The sequence below is a fragment of the Amblyomma americanum genome, chromosome 3, assembly GCF_052857255.1.
Source record: "Amblyomma americanum isolate KBUSLIRL-KWMA chromosome 3, ASM5285725v1, whole genome shotgun sequence".
Classification (NCBI taxonomy): Eukaryota; Metazoa; Arthropoda; class Arachnida; order Ixodida; family Ixodidae; genus Amblyomma; species Amblyomma americanum.
The window spans coordinates 160,123,602-160,140,497 of record NC_135499.1 but is presented as its reverse complement, the minus strand read 5'-3'; positions in this window follow the sequence as shown (position 1 = coordinate 160,140,497).

The following is a 16,896-nucleotide window of genomic DNA, read 5'->3' as shown; positions in this document are numbered from 1 at the left end:
ATTCCTCGCGCAGACTAACGTAGCTGCGATAGGGCTGCAGTATTGTAGTTTCGACTGAAATGGTATTTGAAGTACGCTCGCTGTCTACCTTAAGCACCAACTCCAAGGGCCCTACCTGGGCGTACGCGCTCAGCGCCGGCGCTCTTGGCCTACGCCGGAACGGGCGTCGGAAAAGGCGCATGCATCCCATGCTCCTGGTGCTGGCTCCCTTCCCCTCTCGAGCCGACGTAGAGAATTTCAAGCCGTGGAGAGAAGGGGTTGGGGAGGCGATGAAAGGACAACTTAAACCGCGAAGAAAGGTTGGGGGAGCCTGGAAGAGCTTCAAGCCACTAAGAAAAGAGTCACCGAGAGCCCCGCGATCCTCCCATTGTTATAAACCGGACCCCGCTTCCGACGCGTACGCGAGCGCCCGTGCGCTGACGCCGATATCTAGCACGGACAGATATCGGCGCCTAACCGAGGCTCGCTGGCGTCTCCTGCAGTGTGCATGCGCAGACCGGTTTTGGCGTACACCAAGAGCGCCGACGCTGAGCGCGTACACCCAGGAAGGGCCCTTGGAGTTGCCGCTTTACGCTTCCTGTCTACTCCCATCCACTTATCTGGTCTTTCTTTAAAATATGGCTTATTTCCTGCGTGAAAGTCAGCGCTAAACTCCTTAGGACAGGAAATCTCATGATGAAGCTGCTCATCGCGGAGCTTGTACATTTTATCACAAACGGGCACTACTGTAGAGTAGCGGCTTCAAGTAGTTCCGACAGCCCTAAAGCTGTGTGAACTGTGTTCACTGATTAAGGCACCCAAGTAACTAGTACGCAGTTTCTTTGGATGCCCTAAATATCGCCAAAGCTACAAGCAGCGCAGAAATTTTGCGAACGTGGCACACAGCGCCTTTCATAGCCAACATTATAGCTTAAAAGAATAGAACTCCGCTCATTCAGCGCGAAATCCTCAAATTGAAAACGATGGCAAAAAATGGTCCTCACTCTTGCAATCTTTTTAAAACGAGGCAGTGTGGTCAAGCTTTTTTTTTTCTTTATTCGATTAAAAGTTAAAACAGATACTGCATAGAATGAATAATGAAGGCGTTGAAGAAAAAAAGTTATATTGTATTACACTCTTTACTTCGCCCGACAGAGGCTGCACAGATTTGATGCGAGATTTTCGACGCGGCACCCCCACTCCTCGCGCACCTCGCCAGACGAACGAGAGCTTATTCAAGTCGATGTGGACCACTTTCCCGTCATTATCACGTAAAACTTCCCCCTCCCTCTCCCCCATTCCCTCATTGTTGGAGTGAACCACCTATTAAATCATTCTAAATCGTGACCAAATTTGCCCAGACGAACACAAGTTCTCGTGTCGAAAAGTTCGTCTGAGGACTAAGGCTTTTCTCGCGCCCTTTATTTCATTGAGGGTTCTAAAGAATCCACTCTTTATGATTCTATCTACCATAGTAAAAAATGAATAACAGGTAAAATAGTGAGAATTTGGCCTAGTAGGTTGTTTATGATGGTTCAACGCGCTTAACGTTTTACACAACAATAGACAAAACAACGACATCAACACATAGTGCGAACTTACAACTGGTTTTAGCGGTGGAAGGAAGTGCGTTGGCCAAAGGACCGTTGCATAAACAAAAGGCTAAGCAAGCACGCTAACAACTGTAACTCCATCACGCATTCGGGAAAGCTGGCGACTCATTGTCATCGCTGCAAAAAATGCAAGCCTCTGTTCGAAAGAGCAACGATTATTTGGCATTCCAATAACAAAACAGAAAGAGAGATCGCAGAAGCTTTTGAAATCAAATCCTCTGGAGCCGAAAGGTGTATCAGCAACTTGCCTTTGTCGTTGTCTGAGAAAGAACTTGACATGCTTAGGCTATCGCGATGAGTGTGTTGCGTGGATCTGATTGCGATTGCCCATACCGATAACGATTTCGTTTGTTTATTTGTTTGTTTGCCATTGTTACCGCTCACGTCTTGTGTATAAGAAAATCGCCTGTTTTTTCCATTAAAACGTGTAATTTCGCGCTCTATGTTGGCGTTGTTTTGTCTCTTCTGTAAAAAATTAAGCGCGTTGAACCATCATGGATAACAGGTCTTGGCGGCAGCTGGAAAGCGCAGTTTGGCTGAGCGGCCTGCATTCATTCCAAAAATGTTTGCATTGAAATGTGCCTTGTGACCGCTAGTATATCATTCTGTAAAGTGGCTGGCTTCGCCACTTATCCGAAAGTTCTCAAAGGGATAAAGTTGCCGTGCAGTTCTCTCTACAGATGGTGATAGCTATCATTTCTACAACTCAGTTAAACTCCTTTTTAATGGGCTCATCATGTGCTGCGTCTAAAGGTTGCTACTTTTGGGCCGAAAAAAAAAACTGTGCGTCAAAACCACCTTCGTAATCTTTGTCTTAAGTTTATAGGGTGCAGACGCCGACTAAGTTTGCAATTGTCTGGGATTTTACATGCGTATCAAGGGGCCTAAGAACAAGAATTTTTTTTTGTGATTAGTTTTAGCATGCGATCACCTTCCCTGTTTTCGTTCCTGCTCGAATATTATACATGATGTACTTTCTCGCTCACTAACACAAAAAACAGCTCATTACATTAAAGGTGTGTTTATATTCTCCGAAAGCAAATTGTGTGCATGTGATCATCTACTTTTTCATCACGCTTATTCTGCGGCGTGCAAGTTTTCTTTTTCTTTGTTATTTTTTTCTGTTACCGCTAATAACGCAATGTATTAAGCAGGAGAACCGGTACAGTGCAACCTTTAGTATGGCAATTTCTGCAGGGCATCGTGGGGTCGACGCACTGAATAGATAAAAATCAATAAACAAAAGAAAGAAACCGCATATACTCGATTGCACCCTGCAGACTTCCCTTTTTCTCATTTCCTCGACCTTTGCTGCGCTCGTAAAAGGGAAGTACAGGCCTCGGTCAGTAATTACTCGACCTGCTGTGCCAACATTGGGTGCCGAAACCGGCAACTTGATTTCTTGTTGAGCTGCTCAATAAGTACTGCGCGAGGTGAGTGTTCGTGATACTTTATTTATGGCCTAAGACGTACACTAACAAGAACCATCGAACCTTGTTTGATGGGCTCCTTTGGGCTCTTTTGCTCCACCTGAAACGAGGCTGGCTCTTTAGTGGCTGCACCGTCGCACGAATAAAAAACAGCGCCAAACCATGCACACCACAAGAAAGAACGAAGACTAGACGCAAGCGCTTGTGTCTCGTTTTCGTTTTTTCTTGTGGTGTGCATGGTTAGGTGCTGTTTTTTCGGCAACTCAAGTATGCACCAACGAGCCCAAAACGAGGCATTTATGCCGGCACGAGAATAGCGTTTTTTTCTCGAAATCGATGGGAACAAAACCAACAGATTCGTATGCGGTCCTTAGCTACTCATGATGGGAGTCATCATGCATTTGTTTGCATGTATTTGTATCACTGGGGTCCGTACGCCAAGAAGACAACTACGTCAGTAAATTCCCCTTTTTATTTTTCGGAGCCGCCTCGGCTCCTTAATCAGGGGTGACTGGGGGCAGTAGCTAGCGTCTTTAAGTATGGAGGGTATGAGGAGGTCAAAGGAACTATAGCTGTGATGCGAAAGGCGTGGGGGAGGAAGAGGGGTTAGGCTGTGAGTCACGTTGTGGCACTATGGGGAAACGGTCAATGACGACTTTTTTTTGTTGAGTTGCAGAGCGAAGTCCCTGGGCATTTACTGGGGGCAGGTTTCCTTTTGTGCGGTTGATATTGTTCGGGGTGGTTTGGATGTGCCAGGAATCGAGAAGGAGCCTTTTGTGGTAATTTGTTTCGGTTCCGAGGATGCATTCGTGATATCCGGTATCTAATGCTCGAAGGTGTAAGAGTGTGCCATGCAGGCGAAGCGAAAGGTTAAGAATAGCGCATGCCAAATCAGTGAAGCCTACCATGCTGTAGTGAGTTTGGGAAGCGTTGCCTCCGCTATATTAGTGGTTCGATTGAGCATTTATACGTCGTCTATAGTTACTATATATTTATCGGAAGTGGCCACCATAAGCAAGTAGGCGCCAGTGGTGAGTATTTCCACAAAAACAGCTGTTTTTCTGCAATGTGATGCGATGTCCAAGCAGGCGATGGTATAAAAGGAGGATATCAGCTGCTGTTCTACTGATGCCGTCACCGACGGCTTTTTGTTAGTCAACAAATGTATGGATTACTAATGTACGTTAGAGTAATAAGTAAAACACACATCCATGGGGAAAACTGTGCTGCCTCGGCATTTGTTCTAATGGCAAAACTACTTAGCATCTTGAAGTGCGCAGCATTGAAATACATACCTGCGGTATCGCAACTAGGGGGAGCGTTGTGATGTGTGAGTTTAAGTTCAAACGACATTACCGCCTTCTCTGAGCTGGACGATGTATAGTGGTTCGCTCTTAATGTGTGGGTTTTTAGCAAATTCAGGTTTTGGGCAATTTTTACGAGTGATAATCTCTGGCGCACGCCCTCGATCTTAATTGTTATCTACTATGCTAATACCAGCCTATGATGACATGACAGTCTTAATACAGGTAAATATTGCTTTTCTCCCCTTCACAAAGCAAGAAGAAAGCCGCAGTGTTCAGATGTGAATTACATTGAATTACCCCGCTTCCCGAAAGCACAGGGTGTCATACGTCAGTCAATACACAAAAATATTGGCTTCAGCAATGAAAGACACGGCAAAAATTCATGGAGGCTGTGTCCAGGAAGTGCAAACATGACGTTACCAGCCGTACGAAAGCGGTTAGTTTGGTAGCACACAGGCATTAATACCTTTTTCGTGCCAACTCTTCAAATCCACACATTTTCGCTGAAAGACGTTCATCCAGGTCTGCACTGAAACTGTGTTTGTATTTGTAGGTTGGTGTGTTGGTGCATGAGTGACCTCTACAGAAGCCTTACACTGGTCTTAGAGAAAGCGTGACTGCATGCAAGCCTCATATTACACGCTAAAAAAACTACTAGACGAGTATCAAACGTCCTGCAAACTTTAGCGCTACATCGCTTATGTTCTCCTAATCAAATGCTTGAATGAAATATAAAGAAGCCATAAAATCGATGTAGCTAATTCTAAGGACAGCAACCTGCCACATCACTGGCTAGAATGCACCATGGAACAAAAAATAATGCAAACCTTTGTTTGATAAATGCAGCACCCACAAGGACCGTAACGCGAGAGAGATCACTGATGAACGAATAATCTTAGATCTTCGAGACCACTACGTCAGCACCCCTTCCCAGGAGTTATCGGATAAAGAGCTGGCCTACATGGCAGGACGTAGGGAAATAAACTACAGCTTTGGTTTCCAACTTGCGCATCCCACCTGTTTCCACCTGCCACCCGTCAAGCCACATATATATTCATCGCCATTTCTGTGACTGAATCAGTTGTCAGTTAGCGCTGTGTCTGTCCTCTTGTTGTTTCTACGTCCTGATAGTTTCTTGCGTTGTTCATAATCACGCAAACGAAGTCCTAAGACGTTGTTGCTTTGAATAGCTACAAGTTTCGAACGATGCCCTACGCGCACTATATTCGGAAAACTGCACAGAGTAACGGGAGCACCGCCACCCTTCTTTGCCTACGCGAATAATAAAACGAACAATGTGTAAAGAAGTAAAGAAAATCTCTGTCACAACGAAAACCTTCCTTTACAGTTGTAGTAGTAAGTGTTTAATTCAAAAATAATAACAAAAAGAAGGTAAAAGATTTTCGCTAACCCCGGCATCTGCCATCACTGCGGCGGCGGCACCTGCGCTGGGACAGCGGAAATAAAGGATTGCAGGCAGTTTGAAGAAGTGAAATGAAAGAGGTGAGGGGACAGTAAGAAAGGGTACGGGGAGTGGTCATATATAGACTATTTACATAAGATAACAATACAATTGTCCAAGATGCGCGCATGTGCAGTCAAGAAAGAATTACAGTTGTCTGCAGGAAGAGGAAAACCTAAAACTGCTGACTGCAGCAAAACGTTTGAAACAAACCGAGTAAACTAATAAAAGGACGGAAATAGTCGTTGACCCGGAAATTCGGAACAGGATACACGAGACAAGACGGGGGCACCAAGCTAGAAGAAAGCGCACAAAACTAAAAAGCACTGTTAACGAGAGAGCGAAATTGAGAGCGTCTAGACTGGGAGCACGGCGAAACTGCCTCTGAAATGTGAACCTAATGCTTCGAACGATATCACTCAAAATGGAAACAACCGAGATCGACGCAGTCTGTAAAGAACCCTAGAAAAGCATTAGTGCCTCTCTTCTGCCGTCTGACGTCATCGAACATTATCGTCGACAGCTCTATATTCTCCCCCATGATCCGCTCCTCCACACGAAGCTTTATTCACAAAGACCTGGCGCTGTAAAGGCGGCAGGGATGAGGAATGGGGCAGACAAAGAGAAAAATGAGGCTGCGCGGAAGCAGAGAGGTCAACAACAACAACAACAATCAGCTACTGTTTCTAGAATATACGCTGCTTTCACTCTCGACTTTCGAGCTCTCGGCGAGCGTGTGCTGTTGGTGGAATGTGAGCGCTCACTCCGGGTTCGGTAAAAGCACAGTGGGGTCTTTGTGGATTAGATTTATGACCTGACAACAGTCCACTCGTTCCTCTTTCAACCGAAGCAATGCACTATATGCTGAGTGCCTTGTTATTACGTTCTAATGAAGCCTCCGAACTATTATTCTTTTAATGACACTTCGTCTTTCTGTCTGCTGAGCTCAAAAAATCTTTAGTCTTCTAATGTAAAGACAGAAAGGCGGAGTATTAGCCTCTATTTTAACTAACGTAAATCTCTAAGCACACATTATTTGAATGCTGCAAACCTTGATCGGAAAACTGTGAACTGGACAGAATATTTGGGGTGAATATACCTGCTATACAAGGAAAACTGTGGACACTACAAGCATTAGACACAGGGGCATCGTTGTAGTCAGCATGTATTTGCACCTGTCACAATTTTGTTCACATGATATAGAATGCAACCAGATACTACTCGAAGGCCACACGGAGCGCAGTAATGACGTTACTGGACAAAAATAGCACTAAAAAACAAAAGTGAAATAACACGAAAATTAGTTTGGAAGCAGCCCCATTAAGAGAGCAGAGACGAGATAAAGTTGGAACATAGCAATATCTTTTAACCTCCTTAACGTCATAGCATAGTTCTAAGCACTGCTAAGTTACTTTATTTTCAAATGTCGTTGTGCCCATGTGACGAATTGATATGGACCTGTCCTCTTCAACAACGCAAGCAGAGTGCAGAACCTTTGCTCCTGGACGCCTTTGATACTGCGCTCGAAAAGGAAATGATTGGAGTGAAGAATTGGTGGAATGGCCGATTGAACCAAAACGCCTGTTCGAAGATCATCCATTGTCAGCCGGATTAGGCAGAGTTCCAGACCAGATTGACTCGACGTCATCTATTGGGGCACACAGTACCTAGCCTCATTGTGAGCATTGTGCCGAGTATATTGTTTTGTCAAAGTGCGAAGTATCCCAGGATATAAAATCAAGTGCATACCCAAGCACAGAAAGGTATGAGACTTGCGATGTTTCATCACGATGATCAAATTTCCTTGCCAATAACTGTTTCTGTGAATACAGCTTTATCCAAGCTAGTTTATTAGTCAAATGCTTTTAGATAACCACGTAAGGTGTATGTTAATTTAAGTGAAGGAATAACAAAATTACAGTCGTGCTTTGAGAAGCAGATGACCAGAATCAGTACAACAGCGAACATTCCAGAACGCGGTATAGTAATCCGTTGAGACTGCACGGCTCAGTGGAATATAATAGGCAAGCTGCTCGAATGCTGCCACCCACCATGCCCGAGCACACGTGGGCTGTGCCACCTATGCACCAATCCCCGCCTGTCCTAGTTGAATCTCGCAATCTGACCTACGAGACAAAGATAACTCGCATACAAATACAGATACCTCGCACGCTGACCTGCAAGGTATCGAGCGTACCTACCTTGGAGAAGTCAACCTTATAAAACTACACACTTTCTCTCCGAGATGACTAACAGTATTTGTTCGCGCAACGGTGTCTTAAGATGGAAAAGAGCACCAGAAAATGACATTGGGATTATCTCAGGATGATAGACATACATTATTGCTTAGCCCCTTTGTTGTGTAATAAATGGAGGCATAAATTGCGTGTGCGAAGGAAAAAATTCAAAATAGTGCGCTGTGTATATGCGTTCAATTCAAGGCTCGTGTCAACTGATCACTTAAAACAAACGGTTTGTATAAAACCAACTTCCTTTAAAAAGTTGAGCGTATTTGACAGTAGAAGTAATTAGTCAGGTGCAATGAACAGCGAAATAAGTCCGCTTATATGACGAAATTCCTTATTCTGTTCCTAGAATCATATTTACAGCCACGAGAATCGCAACTGCTTGAACAGAAAAGATAGTCGTGTCCTTATTTTTAGCTTGGGTTGCCGAGAACATGCTTTCAGCAATCGCCGACATAAGAGAATCAGCGCATTTGGATTCATCAGAGTAAAACTTCTCACAATAGAATTTTTCTTGAAGGGTCAGAAAGCGCTGTTGAAAGCTGGCAGGGAGCTGTTTCGTTTAGAAATGGCCAGAAACAACAATTTATTGCATAAAATATGTTGAGTTAACGCACTGGTTCCTCTTTTTCTGAGTTCTCCACTTCACTCAGTGCTATTAGCAGAAGGAGGGAGGGGAAAGGGGGTTTCCTTTTATTACAATCACGCACACTTTAATGGCTATAGTTTCAAAAGATGTGGATCCTCTCGAAGGCAATTCCACATGGTTCCACATTCATGTTACTACGAAAGTTGAGTGTACGGATCTATCTGAACCGCGAAATATTTTCGCTTTCCAGTTTTTTCTTATATATGTGTCACTGTGAAATATAATTGCAGTTTACCTCCATCAGAGCGAAGCCGTGCGGCTGCCGATGATTACTATAGCTCTTTCTGGAATCTTCGCTATTGTACAGCTCCTGCCTTCTCAGAGAACGACTGTAATTTTAATTATTCCTTCATTTGAAATGAAGTACACCTTTCTTGATTGTGTAAAAGCATTGTACTAATAAACTAGCTTGGAGAAAGCTTCATTCACGGAAACAATCGTTGTCACATTGACTTCATTAACTTGATGGAACTTTGCAAGTCTGATACCGGTCCGTGTTTGTGTGTGCTTGTGATTTTATAATTTAGGATACTACGCTCTTTGACAAAGCAATATACTCGGCGCTCTGCGGACAATCAGCCAAGACACCGTGAGCCCCAGGAAATGAGGTCGAACCAATTTAGTCTGGAAGCCGACCTAATCCGCCGGACAATAGACGTTCTCAGAAGGGACGCTTTTGTCCGGTTTAACAAATGACGATAACATATCCTCTTCATATTGCACTGGCAGTACTACAAGTACCCAGCTGAATTGTACTCTTATCTGAGTCAAATAAAGTGTCCCTCGTCGGAGTGGATATCCTGAAAGAAATATTCCACGGTCTCCATTCTTGCTCAGACCACATGGTAATTTGTATCGAGGAAATGAATCCAAGCAGGACGGCTGGTGTATGTTGTTCATAACTTTTTTTTAATGAATGAACCTTTTTCAGTGGTTGGAAAGAAGAAAAGGTCAGTAATAATGTCAGCTTGAAGCATCTAAAGTCATTCTTTTCTGCTGGAGTCGTGACATACGAAATTTCGTGGCCATATTCAGCAGAAAAACAACCTTAGACGAGGAGACAAACCATTTCTCTCGATCGGCGCACCTCTGACTCGAAGGTATAAAATTACAGCAGGGCTTGAAATAAGGAAGTGACTCTTAGGCTGTCTCGTCCACGTGATGTGCCACAGTGTTTGAACACCCTGCCCTACACAGAGTGTTTTCGTTCCCAGGGCTCACGGAGAAAGCGCCACCATTACATTCGGGCACTTTTAATTTACATTTTTAAAATGGATCGTAATTAACGGCGCCGGATTAAGGTACATCCTACTAATGCATAAGTCGTGGCACCTACGCGATCACCAAACATTCAGGCCTATGGTCAGCAAACTTGCTTTATTGTTTGGCCGTCGGTGCAACTCTTAAAAAGCAAGATCAGGGGGTGCTATTAACTATGGCGGCTTCGAGCTAAGCTGCATTACTATCGCCATGACGCTCGCTTGTCGAGACGTACGTTCGGGAACTTTGGTTTATCCGACAGGGTTGCCGACAACGCCTCTGTGCTCATGTGCGAGGTGAAATTTCGTTCACAACTCTAGACTCCACGTAGTCTATACAGTCGCACTAGAACAAACACCGTTAACTATTTGACTTTCGCGTATAGAACAACGAGCAATGTCACCGAAATGGTTTGCATGAAGCCTACGGATAAATAGCAATCCTTAAATTCTGCAGAATGGAGAGAGCTGCGAGTGTCATTGGAAGGTTTTATTGTGAGAGATAGACGAGCGTACATCTAGTACATCTTTTCACTCCTGCGTGGGCACCTGCGTAACGTGAAGATAAAACAGCCTTTAACAGCTAAAGACACAAAGTCTGTAAAAGAAATAGTTTTTCGGGCCGCCATCTATGCGTGAGGTGAGTGGTACAGCGACTCAGTAGGTACGAAAACTGAAATAATGTCGAACCAAAACTGTTCCACCAGACAGCCTGTGTTTGTCCTGCGTACCGCCGGGAAGGATGAAATGAGTACGGAGAAGTGCTGGAGAACACGCAGAGAACGTGTCTGGGCCGTGGCCTCTTTGAGGAAAAGCCAACTCTAGGGACAAAACAGTAGAACGCTGCCGTTGGAAAGAAACGACCGCCACATAGGGAGGAAGGACTAAGCTATGTCCCGTCAATTTTCAGAAATTTCCCCATTTTCCAACCACCGGGTTGTTTAAGACAAAGGAAAGGCGACTGGCACAGATTCCTTGTAACAAGTTAGCAAAAATGCAACACGCATTGAATTGGATGTTTCTGCATAGAACTACTGTTTGGTTTTAGGCTGTGTTAACAGCATAGGTAGTAGAAAGATCGCCTTGGCGTGTACTTGTATGCTGAATCAGCTGCTATGTGATGACGTCCCGCTCGTGTATATATGCTGCAAAATTTAAATTCTGGATAATTTACAAAATAATTTTTAGAACTGCGTGGCTCTGTAGCAAAGCCATTCGTAACAATCTTTTGAACAGCATGCAAATTATGCGACGTGATAAAAACTAGCGCCGTAAAGTGTGTTCGGTGTGGGGTAATTACTTCGTGAAAACAGGTAAAAAGAATATGGCTTGAAAGGTCAAAACGGTTACTCTAGCGCGATTTATCACGTAATTAGTCTTGGCTGTAGTTGCTCTAAGACAAGTGTGTTAGCAAAGTTCTATTTGTTTCTGTACCATGGAAACAAATTTCTTCTTAATATAGCAAACTGTAACTTCTAGGAATTTCAGGCTGATACTGCGTGCATAAAACCGAACCCTGCGTCATGCAAGCACTTGATTTCGAACCTTGAAATTAAAATTGGCTGTGGTTTAGCTCTGCTTAAACGTGGAGTGACGCGATAGCTACAGCTGGCCGAGTGGAACTTGCTCAGTCGAATTGCAAAGTCAGTCTTTGGCCACTTCGTTTTGCTGGGCGTTCCTTCATCTTCGTCCCTAGATGTGGATTCACTCTCTCCCCCCTCTCCCCCTCTCCACCCCCCCCCCCCCCCCATTCGGTTTCACCGGCGAGCCGCGCCACCGGCAGCTGCTCCGCGCCACGTGACGAACCACGTGACCAGCCACGGCGCCGCCACGGAGCTGAAGGGCGGCCACGCAAATCAAGGGGTGCTACGCTGAAGTCTCGAAGTGCTGGCGTAATGTAGCTATCACTACAAAAACGCAAAAACTTTCATCTATACTGGTGCAACAGTTTGCTAGTTAGATGCTTTCCGCGTTTCCTGTCGATGGCGAAAAGAACGATTTTAAGGTCATAGCGATAGCTACTTCTTAGTAGAAGATGTGACTTTGTTGCACTGCTTGCACGTAGGTCTCTGGCACCTCGGAAGTTGTATGACAGGCCTCTTGCTGGCTTACATGTGTGAGTGACTTTCTTGTGATGCCAGTGCGTGTGGTTGTGGTATCCGTGCGTGTATTTTCAAGCTGCCGCTGCAATGAGAGTAAGCGCACCGGAAATGAAAGAGCGATGTATTTAAAAGGTCTACAGACACAAAATTTTGAACGCGAATAAATGATATGATTTGTTTCATAGGTGCAAGGGGATGCCTTCTATAAAGTTTAAATGCGGGCTTTCAGTGGAACATATTTTAATAAGATTTTGAATGTCAAGCTGCACTTTGGATCCGCAACGACCGAGACCAGATCTGCTGGTAGAAAACCGCTCTTAATTATTTATTAACGCTAAAAACTCGTAGTTTGAGCTCATTTTCATGATTAGTAAGTCCGTAGGCCTCCTTGAAGGCAAGAAACGGACACCATGAAACTCTGCGTCTGTATACTTAGGGTCCGAAACGTACAGTTTTGAGGTGCGATTCTTTTCCCCCCAGCCATTTGGTTTGGAAGGACAAAATCATTTCCGAAGTAGCTTAAAATTTCAAGAAAAGAAATTATATCTGACATCATATCTCATATATCGCCTGCAAAAAGTAGCACATTTAAAATATGCAGCGTTATTTCTTAATACGTACTCTTTCGATTTGATACGAATTGAGCGAGCTAGGAAAAAAACACGAACCGACAAAACTCTTCGACATTAGCTATTAATTTGTCTTAAGGTTAAGAACTTCCCTCGTAGCGGGTGTTCAGTGTTCGTACATTAAACCCCTCCACATCCTGGCACTTAAGCATATGGGCCCGAGCAGACCTGTGTCAGCTGTATGCAACGTGCCCGCAGTGAAAGCTCCGCACATGCGCAAGAAGCGTGGTGAAATTCATCGATTGTCTACACCTGGCTATCCAACGTTCGGTCGCTCTTGTGCTGCATTAACATAGTGCTACCTCGTATGCTTTGAGTTCCGAGATACACTAAGATCCGAATACCTCTTTTTGGCGTCTTAGGCTACGTTTTGATAAATAAAATTATATTGTGTTAATGTTGTTACTCAAATTGATAATTTCTCAGCTGCCCGCAACACACAGAATAGTGAAAAAATTGTGAAGGATAATGAGCAAGAAAAACATCGCGAATGTGATAATACTAAACGAAATGCAACATTCCAAGATTGAAGCGGTTCTTTTTTGATGTGGACTGTCGTACCCGCATTCTTCCTTGAACTACACTCGCGACCTTAAGAAAATCCCCAATTAGGCTCGACAAGCATCGAGGCAGCTTTTTCTCTCGCTGCCTTGAGGCTAACCATTATGAGTAGCGTCGCTCGGCAGCGCCGTGATGTCGACCTAACGTGCACGTGAAGACCATCATCAGGCAACTTCAAATAATGATACCTTAATAAGATTACTCAATCTTTCTATCGAGCAGTACATAATAGTCTCGCCTGATTTTACCATCTTCTAATTAAACTGATGCTTTCCTGCTAATTTTTTAATTGCTGGGCACTGCATTCAGTCAGAGAAATGGCACTTCGTGCGTATTAGCTACAGCCCAGCAGAGAAATCATAATCGAATTCCACAAGACGCAGGGTTGTACAGGGGGGCTGTCTGTTCTATACCAAACTCGTTATCAGAGTTGAAAAAGAAGAACCTTGCTAACTTAACGAGGTGGGGACCACTGTTATGCAATGCCATACGAAGAAAGCAATAGGTCTTTCAAAAATACCCAGTGGGTCCAAAGAAAAATAGTTCACACATTTAAAAAAAAAGAAACGACAAGCGCGTTGACCTCACGTCCCGGTCTCGAAAAGGTACCAGCGAAAGAAATAGACAGATTATAAGAACAGAGTTACTTTCAGGTTGAAGTCTGCTAAGGCGGTGTTCCGATTTATCTCAATAAGAAAGCTGACAGTACACAACGGGCAGGTTGAAGGACTCGAATTGTGTGTTTTCTTTTTTTATTCCCTTTTCTAACCTAAATTGTATCAAGCAGCCTGAAAAGGTAGAGGGAGTTTCGAGGCACGGCTCGAGCAGCCTTGCTCCTTACTTCAAATCAGTTCTGAAAAGAGAACGGCTAGGAACAAGCTCAGCGATACATGATACCAGAGAACTCTTCAAACCACTTCAAAAGATTACTGGCATTTTTGTTGTCTGCTTGTAACGAGTACAAACAAAGCACGACCAGATTGAAATTGCAGCATGTAAAACTATCACTGTGCGTGAATACTAGACGTAATCATAAGACGCATTCATTTGTACGCCCAGCAGTCGTCTTATTACTGTATTTTTATACATGACTACACACGAGCTATATGACTTTCTTATTGCGTGTGAAGAACGTGTTTGGTAGTATTCGGGCCTGTCACGTTCAATGGCAGAAATAACGTATCGTCACTAGCGTGAAACACTGTCACTCTAGTAAAAAAAGGTTCCATGAGTGTAGGCTGCATATTTATTGCTTTAGTATTGATTACTGGTAGGTAATTCCAGTAAGCCACGAAGTATAAAGAGAGCCGGAAAAAGCTGAAATACTCAGATGGTGTGATGCGATGAACTGTGTAAGTAGAACACCCTTTCAAGGTGGTGCTTTTCAATTTGGTGCTGTAACCTTTTGACGCTTCGCATTGCTTGAAAGTTGCACGAATCAATTTCGCATTACTTGGGTTGGCCATTATTTGCTCGTTAATAATTTTATGCTGTACTGCTGCTGCATTTCGACTTGCTTTTCACTTTGGCGGGCTTTGTGCTAATAAATCCATATGCGGTTGCATGTGTTTCCTTATACATATTTCGCCCAACAGCCGATGGCACACCCTCGCTGACTTGATCCACTGAAGCGTGCTCACTTTCGGCGCCACTTTCCCTCTCTCCCCACTCCCTCCTCACTTGGGGCCCTCGCTGAGCTGGCCTTCTCGTCTCCGCTGATGCAGATTTTCCCTTGCCTCTCGTCAAGAGGCAATTTTCACGCCGAGGTCACTGCAGGCCCAGGAGGCCTCATTCGCCGGCTGCGCAGAGGCACACGCTAAAATTCTCGCGTAATTGCACTCATACTTCTTAATTATGCTGTAAAATGCTTCATTAAGGTCAGACTAAGACCTATAGGTATATATGCGCCGGTGGGCCACAGTTTTAGGAGCTGAGAAAAAATTGGCGGTTGTTTAGCTCTGGTTAAACCTGGAGTAACGCGATAGCTACAGCTGGCCGAGTGGAACTTGCTCAGTTGAATTGCAGTCAGACTTTCGCCGCTCCGTTTCGCTGAACGTTCTTTCTTCATCTTCGTCCCACTTGACACGGCGCATGCGTACAGCTCTGGCAGCTCGGTTTCGCCGGCACGCCGCGCCACCGGCAGCAGCAGCTGCTCCGCACCACGTGGCTAGTCACGTGACCAACCAGTTGACGAAGCACGGGATCAGCCATGACGCCGCGCCGCCAGCAGCTGCTCCGCACCACGTGACCAACCATGTGACAGCGCGGCGTCGCAGCCACAGGGTTGCGGCGCCGCCACGCTGAAGGCTCGAAATACTACCGTAATGTAGCTACGCTACAAAACTGCAAGCCAGCGCTCTATAGTTGAGATATGGGGGGTTGAGCCCTCCAGCAGCTACGTCTTGAATTGACCTCGTTCCACCTGGGCCAGCTACCCTCAAAACGGGCTTGACTATTGCAGTATCGAGGTTTACAGACACTTCAGCGCCAAGTAGGTGCCTCGTACCACTGTCTCACTTTCGAAGCCCGTCGAAATCGCCGGGAGTTGTCACATGGGGTATTTGTACATGATGCATGCAGGAATTTTCAATGTAGCTCAACGGTTTCTTTCACTGCTATCTCCTTGCCTCATTCCATCCTTATTTCGCCTGCACCCCTCAGTTTAAAACTAAGCAAGCTGTTTGTCTGCACAAATTATTTTATATGGAAGCATGTTTCCTTGGAAAAGAGGTTAGTAATAGTAGAAGCCTACTGGCACAAGTAATGAAGGAAGAAAAGTTGATGCCGGTAACACAAACATCGGTTTAGTAATTCGTCTCACGAGAGCGATTCAAACCAAGCACTCAGAGAGGATAGGGAAGCGATAGGCAAAAGGCGCATTGATCAGCGAAGGGGTAGGATGAGAGACTTAATATTCGAAATTAGTGCAAGAACAGTGGCACATGAGGCATAATGTATATGAGCGGATCAAATGCTGCTGGAAAGGCACAAGGGTTGTGAGCATATTTGCCTGGACTTTACGAAGGATGTGTGAACGAGGTGGGCTGAAGTAGGGAGAGGGATTGTAAGGTGGGCGAACGGCAGTTTAAACTAATTATAATCGCTGTGCATGGTTTGTTTGTAACGATCTACAATAACGCAGCCACATCACACATTTTATGATACTACGTGCTTCCGTTTGCCCCCACCAGGCGACAAACGGAACAAGGTTTAAATGCGGCCACGTTTCTCCTCTTCCTTCCTGCCGCAATATTAATTAATTAATATTAATTAATATTATCAATTAAGACAATGTGGAAGAGGTCGCCGGTAAAGTTTTTACACCTGTCTTAACGCCATTAAAGATACTCGCGCACTGTTTAAATTGTGAGCGTCAATCTCATTAAAGACGAGTGAAACATGCGTCAAAGGCAAAAAATATGAGCTGTTCTCGCGCTCGTACGTTAAGTATTTTCATTGTGATAGTGCGTGGTCAAGGAAATTGGAGTTATCGTTTTGCACTCGTTACACCAATAAAAGGTTGTATCAGTGCAAGGCTTTACATTTTGCACACTGATGCTTCTCCGCCTTATGAATATATGTTTAACCTATTATATGCGCTTTATTCAGTACATTTGTGTAATACAATAACACAAATAACCATTTCCTAGGCTCGCGCC